Below are 19605 nucleotides of genomic sequence, written 5' to 3'. Positions count from 1 at the left end.
CTATACACTATATGCATAGCATGTTGTGTGTGTGCTTACATATGCCAGTATACACAATATGCACAGCAATCGCCATATGTACAAATTGACACATATATGTCCTGGAATGCTATTGGGTGTATAGGTCACATGACACACATTGGGTATGTGTGGTGTTTAATGTTGCAGTCATGTAGCATGCCATGTCATGGCTGGCACCGACATATCTGCAATATGTCCCACACTCACCATAACCACTATACAATGGCCATGTCGAGCATTGGGATTCCTTCACGTCTACATGCACCACTCATCCTGTGTGTGTACATAGCATGCATGTGCTACACCTGTGCCTACTATTATCTGCTATGGACACACACTGTAATCAGACATGGAAATCTGTGTGTCACACAGATAACACATGCAGCCATGGTATGTATACCTGTGAGTGATGGTGCACAGGACATTGCAGAGCTGATAATACTTGCACAGCAATGTAGTGTCCATGTACACATTGTGTTCCAGGGTGTAGCCAATCACTGAACAACTACACATATACATCAAAGCCATGTATACTGTCATTAAATAGGGCCGTCTACACTCGCATTGCATGGTCTTGCTACAGACCACCCTCCCAAACTCAGGAACCACACTCGGCTTTCCTGAGAACACTGGAGAATATGAAGGTCTCCCCAAACACCATTATATTGGGTGACTTCAAATACCCAAACATTGACTGGGGATACTACTCAGGCCCCAACACCCTCGCCCAACAGTTGCTAGTATTTGTAAACTCATATGCTATGGCACAACCGGTCACCACACCCACAAGAGGGGAAAACATATTGGACCTGATCATCACCAACATGGGGACTCTATGTTCCACACCAGAGATATACCTCTCATTGGTAAGGTCAGAAAATACACTTATCTCACTGGACATCCATATCCCGTCCCCACACCCATCCTGGGTAATCTTGATGAACTTCTCAAAAGCAAACATCACACTTCTCCAAACCAAGGTGGTATCCTTCAGAGACCCTGGGACAGTGGTAAATATGGCTCAGACTGCTGAATCCTTTACATACACATTCTATGGACACCTAGTGGACTGCATGGATTGTGCTATCCCAAATAACAACAAGACTCACTCCTCCAATGGCAGGGGACCTGTCTGGTAGACCCCGGCCATTAATAAGCTATACAAAGAAAGGAGGAAGCTACTACATGATAGAGCACAATCCCAGACAGGGAAGGCATCTGTGATCTGTACTAGCAGACAGCTACGATCACTCATAAATTTATCTAAGGCCCGCTTCTAACGGACAATTGCAACAGACACGTAGGACAATCACAAGGCCTTCTTCAGTTATGTCAAGAATCTAGGTAGACACTCACTGATATGCTGTGAGGTACTGCATACTGACTAAACATACCCTGAACCCACAGACATTGCCAACATCCTGGCAAACAGGTTCAGTGCAGATGTCTCCCCCCATCCCCCCTAAGGAGCAACTGTCCATCCCAACAGAGTGTAACCTCCCTGACATCACAAATAAACAGGTGAGTGCTGCCCTTCCCACAGCGGACAACACAGCATCAATGGGACCAGACAGTGTCCCGGCCTGTGTCTTACATGAGCTTCATGACAGAAGTAACCCTCACATAAAGTCACTGTACAATATCAGAGTTACTACAGGATATGTACCCAAGGAATGGCGTACAGTGACAGTGGTCCCACTCCACAGAGTTGGTACCACAATGTACCACAGACAATATCACCCTATAAGCCTAACTAGCCTGTTCTGCAAAGCTATGGAGCGTATTGTAATGGGACTCATACACATAGACATCGGGAACCTACAAACACTGGGTCCTACACATTTCAGCGTTGTTGTGGGCAGATCTTGACTCTTGAACCTGTTCGTATTCTTTAAACAGTTACCAGGTCCATCAACGTAGGGACGGTTGTCCACATAGCCTACCTGGACCTTGCAAAAACATTCAACACAATACTCGGCCATTATGCATAGGCTCACCGGTGTTGATATCGACACATATCTCACATGATGGATTGCTACCTGGATCATGGATAGCACCCACATGGTCAGTATTGCAGGTGCCATGTCTGACTATACACCAGTTACATGTGGCATCCCACAAGGCTCAGTCCTGTGACCTCTCTTGTTCAGTATATATTTGTCTGACATACAGGCTAATACAGGAGGACTATGGCTGACCATGTTCACAGATGACTGCAAACTGGGTGCCATAATCAACTCTCCAGCTGGCACATGCATACTCAAACAGGGTCTCACAGAGATGGATGACTGGTGCCTGAGCCATGGCCTACAGCTAAATGTCATTAGTTGCATAGTCATCCCCTTTGGGAATAACAACATGCCCACACATTACCACATAGGTAGTAATCCATTACATATGGAAGGAGTTGTTAGGGGTTTGGGGACACGACATGTTCGTACTCTCGTCTTTGACAATCACGTTGCCAAAGTGGTTAGACAGACCTTCTATATAGCCCACCTTATCCCATATGGTTTCACATCTAGATCAATTGAGGTCATAGTGCCCCTATACTCATCACGACCATGCTTGGTTACAATGCCACATTTGGGATGTACCTTACCCTACACCTGCAGCAACTGTAATGGCCACAAAAGTTCCTCAACAAGCAGATCTAGGGACTCACATGGATGCCCTGCACATTTCGGATACAGTAACTCCAGCTCTACTCAGTCGCTTACCGCCTACTCGGATGTGATGTGTGCCTGTTGTTTAAGGAAATATCCAACCCAGAATGAATGGACATGCTCTACCTCAGGATATCCGACTCCCTTGGAGCTACACACTCCAGGGACATATACCTCAGCACAGATGTTAATAGGACATGCTGGAGGGACAGATTCTTATCCCAGAGGCTCCACTCACTCCGGATCGTAATCCCGGTTTCGCATAGGCAGAGCCACCCACTGACCACCTACAGGAGACATTTTGACAAGTGGATGGGTGATCGTATGTTTTCCCCTGGGATATCTTCTGGGTCCCTGCTAGACAGAGGCACAATAGACTAAACATAAATGGGCTATCTTGTGTGACCTACTATTCACAGGCACAGTGTACTAATCTGACAGGGTTGCGAAAGCCAAACACACTCTGGCTAGGCTTGTACATGCCCTAGGGTAGATAGCCTAGTATCAACCTCTGAACCTATGGTAATGTTCTGGATGCACAATGTTTATTGATGATACTGTTTGCAGGTTTTTATCGTCTTTGCTTTCCCACTTTCTATGAACAACTTAGTTATCTGCAGAACATATTTGATTATGACAGGGTTCCACTATATTATATATGTGTCTGTTGTCATATAACTGTGTGCACAGGGTGGATTGCTGGATAGTGAGAGGTTCCTGGGTTAACACATGCAACTGCCAGATGTGTGTGGCCTACTGCTGTACTCAGACATGGCCTAAGTGTGTGAGCATGCCCAGTTCAGACTTTCAGTGTTTTGTTGCCTGACATTTGTCTCATTTATTCAAGTGTGTGAGCATGCCCAGTGTGACTTTTCAGTATGTTGCTATCTGAGGTACAATACATTTGTTGATGTGCGTGAACATGACCAATATTAACATTTATACTGTGTGTGTTGAAAGTCAGGTTCTATTCTTACTGCAGGACTCACCTTTGTGTCATAACTCGACAGGGATTATGCTGTGCCTGCAGGGTTTCCATGAGATACTTTGCATAGACTTATCAACATTTCTTCATACAGGCTGACCACTGCAATACTGTCATGGTTTAGTGGTTCAGTACTATGACTATAATGCACAGTATCCTGGGTTCGAGGCCCATCACTGCTTTATATTTTCATACTGAGCAGACCAGACTGCTTACAGGCCAGTAGAGCAAATATGAGCATGTTGGCTTTTGTTCAGCTATGCTCTACTTAGACCAAGCTTGTCTGACATTGCTCAGTATTAACCAACATTGCTGGACGTTGCCCAATATTACTCAACATTGACCACAGTTGTGCTAGTTGGTATGTGAGATTTTGTTTACATATACTACATGGTGGTAAATGCTGTTTAGCACTGTTTTATATTGCTTAACACATGGCAATCATGCCTCAGGTGGTGCTGCAGGGCTGCCTATGTTGGATGCACATACTACACTCCCTATACATGTTTGAAAGCAGGTAGTGTCAACTTAGGCATCCCTTTTACTATATGTGCGAGTCAGAGGGAGGTAACATTTCCAGAGTTCATACTGAGCCAGTGTATGTGCTATGCGTTGCCTCTTTGCCAAGGCCAAAGCATACTGGGCACACCTCCTTCTGCCTACTGGGGCAGGCTCAGGTTGTTCCTCCTCCGAGTCACGCTCTGCCTGTGATGGCCTTGGCAATGGTGGGGGGCTGTTTGGCCCAGGCCTATGCTGGTCCTGCTGCAGCTGTTTTTGCAGGGTCATATTATGTAGCATAGCACATACCATGACAATTTGGGTACATGTAGTTGGTGAGTACTGCAAGGCTCCACCAGATGTCTCCAGGCATTGGAACCATGACTTGAGCAGCCCAAACACACGCTCGATTACATTTCGTGTTTGTGCGTGTGCCTCATTATGGCGTTCCTGTTCGGATGTGTGTGTGTTTCTGATGGGTGTCATCAGCCACGGCTCCAGTGCACAGCCAGCATCCCCCACTAGGTGACCATGTGGGATGTCCCCGTTGGCAAATGTCTGGTACAGCTGCGTCAGATGCCAGATATGGGAATCATGGTAGCTTCCAGGGCAGCCAGCACACACATTCAGTATTATGCCCTGGGCATCACACATGACCTGGCAGTTGATGGAGGGGAAGCCCTTGCGGTTGAAGTAGACCCTACCCTGCTCACCGGCTGGTGCTTTGATGCATATGTGCGTGCAGTCTATTGCACCCACTACCTCAGGGTATTCCGCTATTTGCTGGAAGAGATGCATATTGCTGGCCAATACCTCACGGGAATTGGGGAAATATACATGATCATCGACATGTGCTGACATGGCATCCAGGAACTGGTGCAGTACCCTGGATGCTGATGCCTGTGATATCACCATCATATCACCAGTTGGTCTCTGGAAGGTACCTGTTGCTAATATTCTTAGGCCAACACATACCTTGGTTTCCACTGGGATGGGTTCCCCTCTGTTGGTTCTGTGTGTGAGGCATGGCCTGCACAGCTGAACAATTTGCTGCAAGAGGTCTCTGTCCACTCTATAGCACTCCACTATCTCCAGATCATGTAGCCTCTGGTAGATTACCCTGGGTCTGTACACTCTTCTCCGTCTCCTCACTGTGGGTTGTCCAGCAGCATTTGCATTGTCACCACCCTCAGCATGTTGCATATGTCACCTTATAACAGCAATGTCAGCGCCTAACATTTCTTTGTCTCAGTAAAGCTTTTTCAGTTTTCACTTCTATTAGCTTACAGCAGTGTTGCAGTGTCTCTTGAGAGAAACATAATGGACTGTTGTTTGCAGAGTTTTAAGTGCTGGGCTGGGCTAGTGTACTGCCTGTGTAATTGCCTGATTCTGATTGTTTTCACCTGCTAGCTCTGCTAGTACTCCCTGGTAACTTCATACTACTTGTTGTGCTTCCTTTTTCCTTTCTGTTTTCTCAGGGGGGAGCGCCGCTCACACAAGTGCAAACACGCGCACAGCAGCTCACACACGTGCACACATGCTTACATGGACTAAAACTTGCTTATTCTTGGTAAAATGCGCGCACACCGGCGCAAACGCGCTTACAACTCTATAAACAGCCTTATACATACTTACTACAGCTTAAACGTGCGCACACAAGCTTACACATGCGCACACTGTCTTACTCGGGTTTACAGGCGCGCACACGCACGCATACATGTTCAGCAAGAAACTTTGGTGTTATCCACGGCATACACCTTCAATTTCTTGCCTTTACCTAGCCGACCTGTTGACACACCTCTTTCAATGATGTGTAAATGACAGCTGACACATGCCACTCTGCTCCAATGAGCTTCACTTCTTTCATACATACCCCCCTCGCGATGTCACCTATCTTCTACTCTGTTACTCCCATTATCCTACTCCTACACTCCACTGACTGTGCTCATTTGCTATGTAAACTTGCGAGTCACTATCCTAACCCTCATTTGCATAAGATTGCCTTCTAATGCTTGGTTACATCTCTTAGACTGAGCTTCCCCCCTTAGCAACCTCTACTCGGTGGCCATGTTGTCTTCAGCCTGCCATTCACTTGCATTGTAAATTCATATTAGCAATAAAATCCACATTTGTGGATCTTAATTATTGATTTTCTGGTTTTTAAGGCACTGTGCTACCTTAAACCCCGGAGATCGGGATGAAAAAAAAAGGTATTTTATTTTTATTTTGCATCACTTAACGTTGCCAATGGCCGTATTTTTGGCCATTGGCATGCTTCCTCCTGTGAATGCATCATTTTTTTGGAGCTGTCACGGCTCCGTTTTGCTATTTGCAGAACCGTACTCAGTTGTCAACTGAGTACATTTCTGCAAATAACACTTCTCCTACTCGGACAGGTTCGTGTTTCCTGGATCGCAAATTTACCTCATTTGCATAGCTTTCGTCTGCAATTCAGGTAATTTGCATATCCAAGCCCTGTCCATGTAGGACTCGTTTTGAGAGCTCTGTTGCACGCCCCTACCGGCTGTTCCTGGATCGCTCGGTGGACATGTTGGCTGTATGGAGTCTTACTCTACTCTTAGACTCCGTGCAAGCCTTCGTGAATCCGGGCCTATGTCAATCCAGTTCTTTCCATTATCTCTGGTTTGGCAGATACTATACTCTGTAGATTTGTTATACTTCAATGCAAGTTATTTGCATTAAACCTTTATATTTGCAAATTTTGGATATCTTTTCCCTAACATTTAGAACTTAAAGTTACGAAGTAATTGATGTTGCAGTCTTTATTTTTGTGCATATCTGTTCAAGCGTACCCCTTACTTATTTTTGCTTTGTCTCAAAATGTTGCACTGTCTCTCCTAATTATTTCTCTGCAAGAAAAAGTGGTGGACTATACTTAATGGATAACTGCAATAATTTATAGACTAAGATTATCTTACTTTGTCAACTTTTCAAGATAATACTATTATTATTTTAAAAAGTCCCCTTGGTTGTTTTTGGAGACAAACGGTTGAGTGCTGGGTGATAATGGAGAACTCTGTGCTGAGAGTAACTCGCGGTTGCATTCATAGATGATAGTTAAACTCAGTCCAGTGTTCTACATTATTGCCTGTCTATCTATCTATCTATCTATCTATCTATCTATCTATCTATCTATCTATCTATCTATCTATCTATCTATCTATCTATCTATTTGTCTCTGTCTCTCTCTCTTTTTATCTAGCTATATATATGCTGATGATAACATGGGCTTATTAACAGAGTTAGGGAAGAAGAAGATGAGCCAATGGGAAAAAGAGCAAGCCATCATAGAATTTGCATTCCCTTTTTCATGGGGAGGATAAAAACAATGTTGCACTTACATTGCATTTAGTAATGCCTAACCCAAAACAAATTATAAGCAAAGATGTAGTGTTTGTTGAGGATATGCTTATGAATCCCATGATACTGTAGCATGCTTTGGCAAAATGAATCAGAGATTATCTTTAGGACCTTCATCCCCTTTGGGGATATTGTCTGAAACAGTGAAGAGACAAAGTCATGAGGGGTTTTGAGAGGAATGGCTCTTTGTTCTATGCCTAGGAGGTGGACTGAACGTTTGTCAAAACATTGTCATGACAATGAAGTGAATGTACTGACTGTACTGATAATAGTTCACCAAAGACTGCAAAGAAGGGACATGTTATGGAAAGGCAGTAAGATTAAAAGAAGTTTTGGGCATGAAATCCTCTTGCAACTAAACTTAAAAAGTACTCCAGATGTTGGATTTGATAAGATGACACTAGTAACAATATAAACATAGAAATGTTATCTTCTGTATATTTTAAAAACAATGTTAGATGCTGAAATGAATTTTTTGTAAATGGAAAAAATAGCTGTTGCTGAAATGAAAATGTAAACTGGCTTTTGTGCCCATTTGGTGCTACTAATCAGTAAATGAGACACAAACACATACAACATGCATGGTGAAATTCTTAAAATTTAATTTGTTAAAACAGTATGACTATCCAGGCTTTATAAACCTGAAACTATATCAGATATTCAGTATAAATAACTTTAACAACTAATTGCACTTTCTTGAAGTTATGCTAATAATACTTTTTTTTTTTACTAGAAATGAATTGTTTTTGTTTATTTTATTTTTTTTCTGTTGCCATTTCACCTGTCATTATCAGCAAACCTAAAACACCTCACCCAGCAGTCCTCAATCAGTTCATTTTCTGTTGCTGTCATCAAGACTTACTGATGCTAGGGCTGCAGAATGAAGGCCTCCCTCAGTTTGTTACCTCAGGCAGAAGTCCTGCATGAGGCATGTGTCATTTTTGGTCATTGGACAGTTACACTAGCACTCAGACTTGTAGTCTGCAGTTCTATAATATTGTGTGTGTGTGTGTGTGTGTGTGTGTGTGTGTGTGTGTGTGTGTGTGTGTGTGTCTATGCGTGTGTGAGTGCGTGTGTGCGTATGTTCGTGTGTGTGTCATACATCTCAAGTGTACAGACTTTCACGAATGTCCAGATTTTGGCCTCCTATTTTTGGTCCATTTTTAATAAAATTGTGTTTTTTCTGGCAAATTAGTGGTAAATCATTGCAGATTGAAGTTAGAAAATAATGACAGACATTTGAGTTTCAGGCTTTATATCCTTCAGAAAATTCATGCTAATGCAAAATCTGTTATTCTATCAACTTTCTAAGTTTGTAAAAGCAATATTTACAAATTGCCCCTATTTTTGGGCCTTTGTCCCACTTTTACTTATGGCTTTGCCCAGATTTCTTGCTCTAAGAGGTTGAGAGGTATGGTTTATGTGTGTGTGTGTGTGTGTGTGTGTGTGTGTGTGTGTGTGTGTGTGTGTGTGTGTGTGTGTGTGTTTAATGGTCAAGCTACCATTTCCATTTACACCATAGGTTCATAGGTGTGTACTAGGCTAATGGCCCTGGAGCCTTTACAAGCCTAGCCCAAAAAATTGCCCAGGCACTGTGCCACCTGATGTTAGTTCAAAGTGCCCCTATCCAGTAGGGCAACTGGGGTGATCCCTGGGGTGAACTTTCTGTTACCCATCCACTCATCAAGATTTCTCTTGAAGAGGCCCAGCATGGTGCTCTGCTTGACATGAATAGGAAGCTTATTCCAGAGTATGGGCAGTCTTTGGGAAATGAACCTGTCCCTCCAGCATGTTCTGTTAGTTGTGGTAATGTGGCTGTGATCTCTAGCATGTGCCATGCGGGGATTTGTGATTTTGTTAGGTGTAGCATTTCAAGTAGGGCTGGGTCAGACATGGCTTTGTAAGTCAAGCAGAGATCACCTCTAAGTAGACGATAAGACATTGAGAACAACTGAAGTTTCTTGAGTCTGTCCATGTAAGACGTGTTTAAGGTCTAGAATCCTTTTTGTCAGGTACTTTTGTGGCCTCACCAGCTCTTACAGGTGTCTGGTCAGGTACATGCCAAACGGGGTGTTATATTCGATGATTGGTCTAATGAGGGATGAGTAGAGAGTGATGATGACCTCTTTCTTCCTGGATGTGAAACCGTTGGTTATAAGATGTGCCTTGTAGAAGGACTTTCTGACCACAGTGGCGATGTGGTGGTCGAAGGTAAGACGGCTGTCGACCTTGGTATCCAGATCTCTTATGACCCCTTCAGTGTTCAGTGGGCTCCCATCAATCTGGTAATTTGTAGGAGCTGCGTTTTTTCCAAAGGGGATGATAATGCATTTTTTGGCATTAAACTTCAGGCCATGGCTCTGACACCAGTCATTGGTATCAGCGAGGCCCTTTTGTAGGATGCCTGCATCACTTGGGGAGTTGATAATAACTCCTAGCTTGTAGTCATCAGTGAACTTGGTCAGCCAGAGTCCTTCTGTGTTGGCCTGGACTTCAGAGAAGTAGATGCCAAACAGGAGAGGGTCCAGGATCGAGCCCTGTGGGACTCCACTCATGACTGGTTGACAGTCTGACTTGGAATCTGCAACTTTCACTCTGTGGGTCCTGTCTGTGAGCCAGTTTGCAACCCACCTAGTGATGAAAGAGTTGATGCCTAGTTTGCTGAGTTTATCAATGATACCTGAGTGGGGAATGGTATCAAAGGCCTTGGCCAGGTCATGGTAGGCTGTATGCACTGCCTTACTCTCATCCACAGCCTTGGTGACTGCCTTGAAGAAGTCAACCAGGTTCAGCAGGCAGGATCTTCCCTTGACAAAGCCAAACTGTTATCTTTGTTAAGCAGGTCCATGACGATGTGCTCCATGGTTTTGCATACCAGACTTGTCAGGCTAATGGGGAGATAGTTACCAGGGTCTGTAGTTGCTCTCCCTTTATGGAGTGGGATGACTCTAGCAGTGCGCCATTCATTAGGGACATAGCCTGAGATAAGGCTGTGATTGAACAGGGCACACAGACGTAGTGCCAGTTCATTTTGTAGCTCATGTAGGATGCAGCCAAGGATATTATCAGGTTCCATGGAGGCTGTATTATTGGCTTTGGACAATGCAGCTTTTACCTGTGCTGCAGAAATGGTGAGGTACCAGGCTTTCTTCTGGTATTGTGATGGGGCCCTTGGGGGGGGGAGAGGGGTGAAGTTGGCACTAAATCTGTCGGCCAGTATGTTGGCTATATCTGTTGGCTCAGTATAGGAGGTGCCATTGTGCAATAACTCAAAGCAAATCTGGGTATTGAGTTGGAGCTTTTTGATATAGCCATAGAAGGCTTTGTGGTTGTTTTTGGTGTCAGCCGCAAATCTTCCTTCATAGCTGGCTTTAGAGGATTTGATAAGGGATCTCAGCTTTTTGTTGAGTCTGATAAAGGAGGTTCTCAAGTCTTGCGACTTTATTTTTTTTTCCTACTATTGAAGAGTTTATTGATGGCTGGGGACCACAAGATTGGCTTCCTTTTTTTGGAGGAGAGCATCTTAGTTCTATTTGGTATGTCAAGGTCCATGCATTTGTGTACGTGCTCGTACAGTGCATTGGTGTATGATTCTGCAGTCATGCAGCTATATTCCATTGGCATGGGTGTCAAGAAGTTAGCCACCTCTGTTTTTAGGTGCCCAAAGTTGGCTTTAGAGAAGTTTTTCAGGGTGGTCACCTTAGCAAGGGTTGTAGGTGAGATGGAGATTTCCATGGTGATCAATTTGTGGTCAGATTTAACCAGGGAGGAATTGACTACAGGTGTGGAGCAATGGTCTCCCATGTTGATGATAACCAGGTCAAAGATGTTGCTTTCTCTAGTGGGGGTCAGAATGAGCTGGTCCAGGGCATTGGAACTGATAAATTCCAGAAAGCGTTGGGCCTGTACATAGGTACTTGAATAGTTTTCCCAGTTGATGGAAGGGTAGTTGAAGTATGAGAGTATTAGGTTGGACTTTGATAGACTCCAGGCTGCTTAGGAACTTGGAGTGAGAGTATAGGGGCATGTTTGGGGTTCTGTAGCAGGCTATGACTTGTATCGCCATCTTACCCAGTGTTTGTTGTACCTGAAGTATCTCAAATGCATTATGCTGGGCTACCAGTCTAGAGGTGTGCATATCCTTTAAGAATATGGAGACAGCACTGCCTTTGGAGCTTCTGGACGTATTCTGGGGGTGAACGGCATGGAATGAGTTGTAACCTGGGAGCACAGGGGTGCTTTCTGCCTCTTTAAACCAGGTGTCCATTACAGCACAGATGTCAACATTCTCCATTTTGAGGAGAGCTTTGAGTGAGTGCATCTTGAGATTTAGACTTCTAGCACTGAGCAGCATTACCCTCAGATTGCATTTGTTTGTAGCTGTTATGGTGGAATTTTGGTCTTTGGAATACTGCCTACAAAAGGCACTGTAGGGGTGGTAAGCCTTAGCTAGTACCTGGAATCCCAGGGGTGACAGATGCAGGCTGTCTCTGGCAAAGCATCGAGGTCTGTTGATCATGTCGTCCCAGGCAGACAGATACTGGATCCCCTTAGAATGACACTAGAAACTTAGCCAATTGTTGAAGTCATTCATTTTCTGCTTGTACTGTGGTATCATTCTGAGTGATGGTAGAATACTGCTCAGGGCTAGGCTCATACCTGCCTGAGCCACATAATCCGAGAGTTCCATCACATCTCTTTTCATGTAGTCCAGGGAAGTACATCTCAGGTCATTCACACCCACACGGAAAATGACTGCTTCATATTTGTACTTGTTGTGGAGTGACCTGAGTGCATTTGTTGTGTGATGGATCCTGGCACCTGATAGATCACTGACTGTCACCTTCTTCTTGTTCAACCTAGTGAGTAGGACATCAATGTGCCTCACAGTTGAGTCTCCTATGATTAGTACATTGGGCAAAGAGTTTTGCCTTAAGGGCTTAGGTTGAGGGGCACACTGTGGTGGTGAGCTATGTGTTCTGGGGTTGGTGTTGTGTTGTGGTGGTGAAGGGGTTTCTGCCTCAGGGTTCTCTGTTGTTTGGGTAAGCTTTTGTTGAGAGTCTCCGTGAAGGTGGGTGTATGGATTGTGTTTCCATGTGTGGGTTGTGATGGTTGGTGTTTTGGAGGCCTGTGCGTTCTATGTAGTGAGTTGCAGGTGTTGACCTTCTCCTCTTGACCAGCTAGTCCAGTCTTGGTTGGAGTGTGGACTGCTTCCAGTTTGGTGATATAAGTGCATCTCTCACATGTATGTGTATTGGAAGTAAGAGGAGAGGGTTGTCTGTGTACATTAGACAGTTGCCACACTGTCTCAGAATGCCCAAGTGCACCAGGTTAGCAGGAGAAAGCACAGGAAATTGCCCTACAATCATACCAAGAGGGGTGCTCATAACTAATAAGTACTGGTGCTGTTGCTGCTGAAGCTCTGGATGCTGCAGACCTGTATTTAAACTATGCTACTCAACAGTCAAATAAGCTCTTGTTTTTTTCTCAACTGTTTATTTGAAGTATATATAAATAGGGAACTGAAATGGTGCAATTATACCATCATACTTAGCTTGATATTACTTGTGTAAGGATGGGATCCAGACACATGCTCGACTAGCATATGTCCGAATCACAAAACAATGAACATACATACACGAAAGCGCTTAACATCGACAAGCGCTTCTGTGTATGTGTGCCTGTTTCATAGATCGGACTACAGTGTGGGTAAGGGAAAATTCCCTTTTCCCCACTGTTGTGCAATCTCAGAGTGAGAATAATAAAGTAGGGGGAGTGTGGGGGGTGCAGGGGCAAAGCCCCCTGCAGAAACATAGATTATTTTTTTTTGAACTGCACATACACGGAAGCGCTTTTCGATGTTAAGCGTTTTCGTGTATGTGTGTTCGAATTTTGTGATTTGGACATATGTTAGTTTAGCATTTACTTAACACTTTTGGAAACTTTCATCTCTTAACAATAACCAGTTTAATTAATGCATGCTTAAAGATTATAATCAACTGTTATAAGATTTCCAGTTTAAACAGTGGGAATTCATGCATCCTCCCATGTCCAATGCAGTTTGTCAGCACAATGCCTCTACAAGCAATGTTTATTCCTGTCCATAAGTATCTCAGTCATTTCATCTCTCTCCAGTCAATCTAATCCTGTTCCTGATCCTGGCCTAACCTATTTCAGAACAAACATGAAAACTGTAGTCTAATAAGCTAAGTGTAATGGGAAAAAAGTATTTTCTTACTTCCTGTAAAATCATTTTGTTGGCTTATGTCAAATCAGACAGAAAGAGAATGACAGACCTCGCATAGTTATCTTTTCCGTGTTGTAAAAACAGCAGTCTCCTTCTTAAGGAGTCATTTTAGGTAGTAAACCATAGACATTGTTATGTAGCTATCAGTATGGTAGCGTTGTCGCCTCACAGTAAGACGTTGTCCTGTTCGATTCTCAGCTAGAGCATCTTCTGTGTGGCGACATGCGTGAATGGGCGTACCTTCATTGAAGGTTGTGCGTCAGGGCCGGCAACTCGGCACGTAAAAATCTACTGCCAATCATTAGTGGACCGGAGTACTGCTGTGGCGACCCCTAACCGGGAAAAACCGAAAGACACAACAACAACATTAATAATCCAATTTTTGTTGTGTGATTGTATAAGTATATAGTTTGTATTTTTTGTTTATAATTTTCTGAAACTACACTTCATAAGACCTGATACCTTTCTTGCTATTGTGGTCAAAATAGGCCAAGATCAGAAGGTCTATTTTTAAAACAATGTTGAGGAAACCATACGCCCATGGCTCTTCAAATCAGGTTTTCTGGTGCACGATTACCCCATTACACCTAACCTGTCTACCGCTAGTACTCTCTGCAGTCCACATCGTCTTTAGCTTCTGGTAGGAATTCCATGAGCCATGTGCCAGTGACTGCTGTGTGCCTTTTTCGTCATGATTTTGTGGATGCATGTACTAGTATCATGGAGAAGCACACATTCCTACACATACCTTCTATGATAGTTTCCAGCTTCCTTTGTTGCAGGCAGGACACCACAAAAGTCCTGTGGCTTTCACTAAGGGGCCTCCAGTTTTTGAGAGATCTACCCAAATTATCCACCAGGATGGAGAAAAGTTTCTCCCTGCCCCTGTTGTAACACTGTGTCGATTACTGATCTTGGGTCGCTGGCAGTTTAGATGGATATTTTACACCAGACCCCCACCAAATGGTCTGAATTTTTAAGGATATTAAACTTATTAACATGAAGCCACATAACCAAAGCTAATACTAGTTTGTTTCATGTTCATATGATGGTTTTGCACCTCAGAAACAAAAGGAAGATAAACTTGTCTCCTTCTTCCACCTCTTCCATGTCATAAAGGAAGATTTGCAAGACTTAGGACTGCTGTTTTTTTTTTAACTCCACTCGGCAAAACTATAGTATTAGAAAAACTGGTAAATTACTGGAATCTGTGATATTTTTCCATTTGTCTAAATTAGTAAAATTGACTACAACATGATTTTTCTGTGCATCAGAGATAGTTATTAAGCAATAAAGTCATTAGTATTGTCAAAACCCACAGCTGAGGAGTCCATGGAAAGGCAAATCTTTCTGGTTCCACTATGATAGTTCTAAACCCAATTTCTCAAAGCATGTCCAGTCCATCCCACTGCATGATACTATTCATTTGAGTACAGAACCACTCTAAACACAAAAACTTGAGGGTAAAACAGTTTTGAGCAGTTACACAAATCTGTTAATAGAAAAGTGTTTCTTTCATGTGCAGCCCCTCATTTATTATGCTCATTCTGAGACCACTGCACCTCAAAAATGAGCAGAATTATTTTACTGTGTTTTTCAGTGTTAACTATTTATATGAGATACCAGAATCTCAGAAGCACTGAAGTCTGGACTAAATGGTCAAACAGAAATCACTGCAACACATAACTCTTCAAGTAGCTACACCTAACCAGACTTGAGCAATTGTGTGTCAAGCAACTATAGGCAAACTGATATTATGTTCACTTCTGTGTCTCTGCTGGACAGTGGCACAGGAAAATAACTTTCTTGGGTGGCGTAAGCTATGATACCTTGCTGGCTAGGCTTACGTAGGCCCTTGGGCCGATAGCCTAGTACCTACCTATGAACCTATGAACCTATGTGCTTTATGCTACCATCTCACTATTGTTTTCCTTGAAGTTGTTCCTGTTGGTATATTGTTTGGTGAGGTCCTTAACTTCACTGTCCTTGTGGAGTATGGAATGTCCAATATCCATTGTTAGAGTGGACTGATGTAGGATGACTCCAAATATTTTTTCCAACCCGGTAGAGTAAATCAAGGTGCTATTGTCTACTATTTCTATTTATAGATGCAGATTTCTTACTTTTCGAACCCAGAAAATATTTAATATTGGGTATTAAGGCTTGTTTGGGACATTCACTACCTTCATCATCTCTGAGTCTCAATATTATTTATATTAGTGTATCAGGTTTACATTTTAAACTCTTTTATTTAATAAAATCAGACTGAAGTCTGCAGTGAAAGTGGCTCATGTCTGTTCATGTGTATGCTTTAGTTTTCTCAGTTATTTATAAAGTACCATCTCATTAATGATGAGTGTACTGAACTGCTGTTAATAGCAGGTTATCCTATTAACTTTCTTAACATTAAACTTGAATTACTGACACTGTATCCCTTTACATACCTTCTAGAGCACTACAGGCTTCTGAACTGAAGAAAATTACTTTAGTGAGAAGGTATTCATCATACTTGCTGCCTGCCTATAGAATGACATACCCAACCTATAGAATGACCTACCTACTACTTACAATTCACCATGTTCAACATTTTAAGAAGCTGCTTCAAGCCCTCCACCTGGAAGAGTCACAGTTCATGTTTATGTTGAATGATGATGGTTAATACTTGTCCTTCTAGAGGGGCAGCCTTATCACCCTTTAGTTCTGCAGCTTGCACACAGATCAAGTGCTAGTAATGGTGTCTGCTGATGGCCCTGTTCAGTTCAGTCATCATCATCATAATCATCAATCCCCTTTTTCCCATGTTTTCTACTCGATGTTGGGGTTTGCATCAACTGTTGCTACTTCTCTCGATTCAGTGCTAATCTTCTAGCTTCTTCAACAGTCATGCTTGACTGTCATATGTCTTCTACCATAAAATCCATCCATTTCTTGGCTGGACATCATCATATTTTTTTAACTTTTTCCTGGCTCTCCCAAATATTCTTCACCAAATCATATTGTGCTTTCCTGCACATGTGATCCAACCACCATAATCAATTCTCTGCAACCTTCTCTGCAACTGGAGCTACTTTGGCTTCTTTCTTAATGTCATAATTTCTTTGTCACACAGTGTGTATCCTACTAGCCATCTCAGGCACTTCATCAGCTTCACCTTAAGCTTCCTCAACTGCTTTGCCTTAACTGCCCAGGTGTGTGTGCTATACAGAAGCATTGGACATACCACTGGTTTGCACATTTTACTTTCCAGCTTCTTTGGCATTCTGTCACATACTACAGTAACACTTTGTGCCAACTGGCTACATAGGTTCATAGATAGGTACTAGGCTATTGGCCCTAGGTGTATATAAGCCTAGCCAAAAAGGTACCCTGGCTTTCGCCGCCCAAGAAAATTATTTTCCTGTGCCCCTGTCGAGCAGAGCCACAGAGATGATCCTTGGGGTGAATTTCCTATTTCCCATCCAATCATCAAGATTTTTCTTGAAGAGTGCTAATGAGGAGCTTTGTTTGATATAGTTAGGTAGTTTGTTCCAGAGTATAGGAAGTCTCTGGGACAGGAATCTATCCTTTCAGATTGTTCTGTTTATCGTGGTGACAAGGTTTAGGTCCCTAGAGCATGTAGGGATTGGGATTTCTTTAAGTGGAGCATGTCCAACAGCTCCGGGTTTGACATAGCTTTGTATGTTAGGCAGAGATCACCTCTGAGTAGGCGATATGCGATGGAGTAAAGCTGACGTTTTTTGAGATGGTCTGGGTTGGGCATCTGTTTGAGGCAGGTAATCCTCTTTGTGAGGTATTTCTACAGCCTTTCCAGTTGTTGTAGATGTCTTGTGAGGTACATACCAAAAGGGGTGTTGTACTCTATAATGGGTCTAATGAGTGATGAGTAGAGGGGAACAATGACCTCTTTTTTCCTGGATGAGAAACCTTTTGTGATGAGGTGTGCCACGTAAAAAGATTTCCTGACTACTGTGGCAATGTGATTATCAAAGGAGAGACTACTGTCCACCTGTGTCCCAATGTCTCTTATCACACTTTCAGTGTTAAGTAGACTATCACCTATGTGGTAGTTCATGGGTATAGAGTTTTTACCAAAGGGGATGACAATATACTTTTTGGCATTGAGCTTGAGGCCATGGCTTTGACACCAGATATCTGTCTCCATTGAAGCCCTTTTGCAGGATGTCCACATCGTTATGAGTTTAGATTATGGCTCCTAGTTTGCAATCATCTGCGAACTTCATTAGCCAAAGACCTTCTGTGTTAGCCTGTACTTCAGAAAAGTAGATACCAAACAGGAGAGGACCCAGGACTGAACCCTGTGGTACTCCACTTGTCACTGGTCTGAAGTCGGATTTGGAGTCTGCTACTTTCACAGTGTAGGTTCTGTCAGTGAGTCAGTTGGCAACCCATCTTGTGACATACGGCTTTATACCTAGTTTAGTGAGTTTATCTATAATTCCAGAGTGGGGGATAGTGTCAAAAGTTTTGGCGAGATCTAGATAGGCTGTATGAACCATCTTACCCTCATCTACAGCTTTAGTGACTGCTTCAAAGAAGTCTACCAGGTTTAGGAGACATGATCTGCCTTTTACAAACCCGAACTGGGTGGGGTCCAGAGTTTGGAGATTGCCAGTGTCTTTGTTTATAAGTTCCATGGCCTTGCAGACCAGGCTTGTTAGGCTAATGGGGAGGTAGTTCCTGGGGTCTGTGGTGGCTACCCCTTTGTGGAGTGGGTTAACCGTCGCTGTGCACCATTCAGTGGGCACAAAGCCTGAGGTGAGGCTATGATTGAACATGGTGCTTAGGTGGGGTGCCGGTTCATTCTGCAGTCCATGTAGAATGCAGCCTGGGATGTTGTCAGGTCCCATGAATGCTGTGTTCTTGGCTTTGGAGAGTGTGGTTTTTACCTGTGCAGCCGTGATTACAGGAACTTTGCATTCTTCCAGTATAGAGATGGGTCCTTTAGGAGGTGAGGAGGGGTAAAGTTAGCACTGAACCTATCTGGCAGGATGTTGGCAATATCAGTTGGTTCTGTATATTTAGTGCCATTGTGCTGTAACTCAGAGCAGATCTGAGTGTTGCCATTGAGATTCTTGACATAGCTATAGAATGCTTTGTGGTTGTTCTTAGAAGCAGTGGCAATTTTGTTTTCATAACTAGCTTTGGAGGATTTTATAAGGGATCTCAGCTTCTTACTGAGGCTGACCAGGGAGTTCCCCCAATCATGGGATTTTACTAATTTTTTGCAACAGTTTCTTTCTCCTGTTGTAGAGTTTGTTTCTGGCAGGGGACCACCAGATTGGCTTCCTTTTTTTGGAGGATAGCATCTTGGTTCTGTTAGGGATATCACGATCCATGCACTTATGTAAGTGCTTATAAAGTGCATTTGTGTAGGATTCAGCAGTCGTACCTCTATTGCCCGTCTGCATGGGTGTCGTGAAGTTGGCCACTTCTGTCTTAAGAAGCGTGAAGTTGGCTTTGGAGAAATTTTTTATGGTGGTTTCCCTAATGGGGGGTGGGGGTGGGATTTGGATGTCTAGGGTGATTAGCTTATGGTTGGATCTGACCAACAAGGAATTGACCTCTGGTGTGGAACACTGGTCACCCATGTTGGTAATGACCAGGTCTAGGATATTGCTGTCCCTGGTGGGCGTGTGGATAAGTTGATCCAAGGTGTTGGAATTTACGAATTCCAGAAAACGTTGAGATAAAGAGTTGGCATATGAGTAGTTTTCTCAGTTAATGGTAGTGTCGTTGAAATTGCCCATTATTAGGGTGTTGGGTGTACCTTAATATTTTCCAGTGTA

The sequence above is a fragment of the Protopterus annectens genome, chromosome 10.part0, assembly GCF_019279795.1.
Source record: "Protopterus annectens isolate FY-2018-M chromosome 10.part0, PAN1.0, whole genome shotgun sequence".
NCBI classification, from domain to species: Eukaryota; Metazoa; Chordata; order Ceratodontiformes; family Protopteridae; genus Protopterus; species Protopterus annectens.
The sequence above is the reverse complement of the archived record's forward strand: the minus strand, read 5'-3'. Positions refer to the sequence as shown.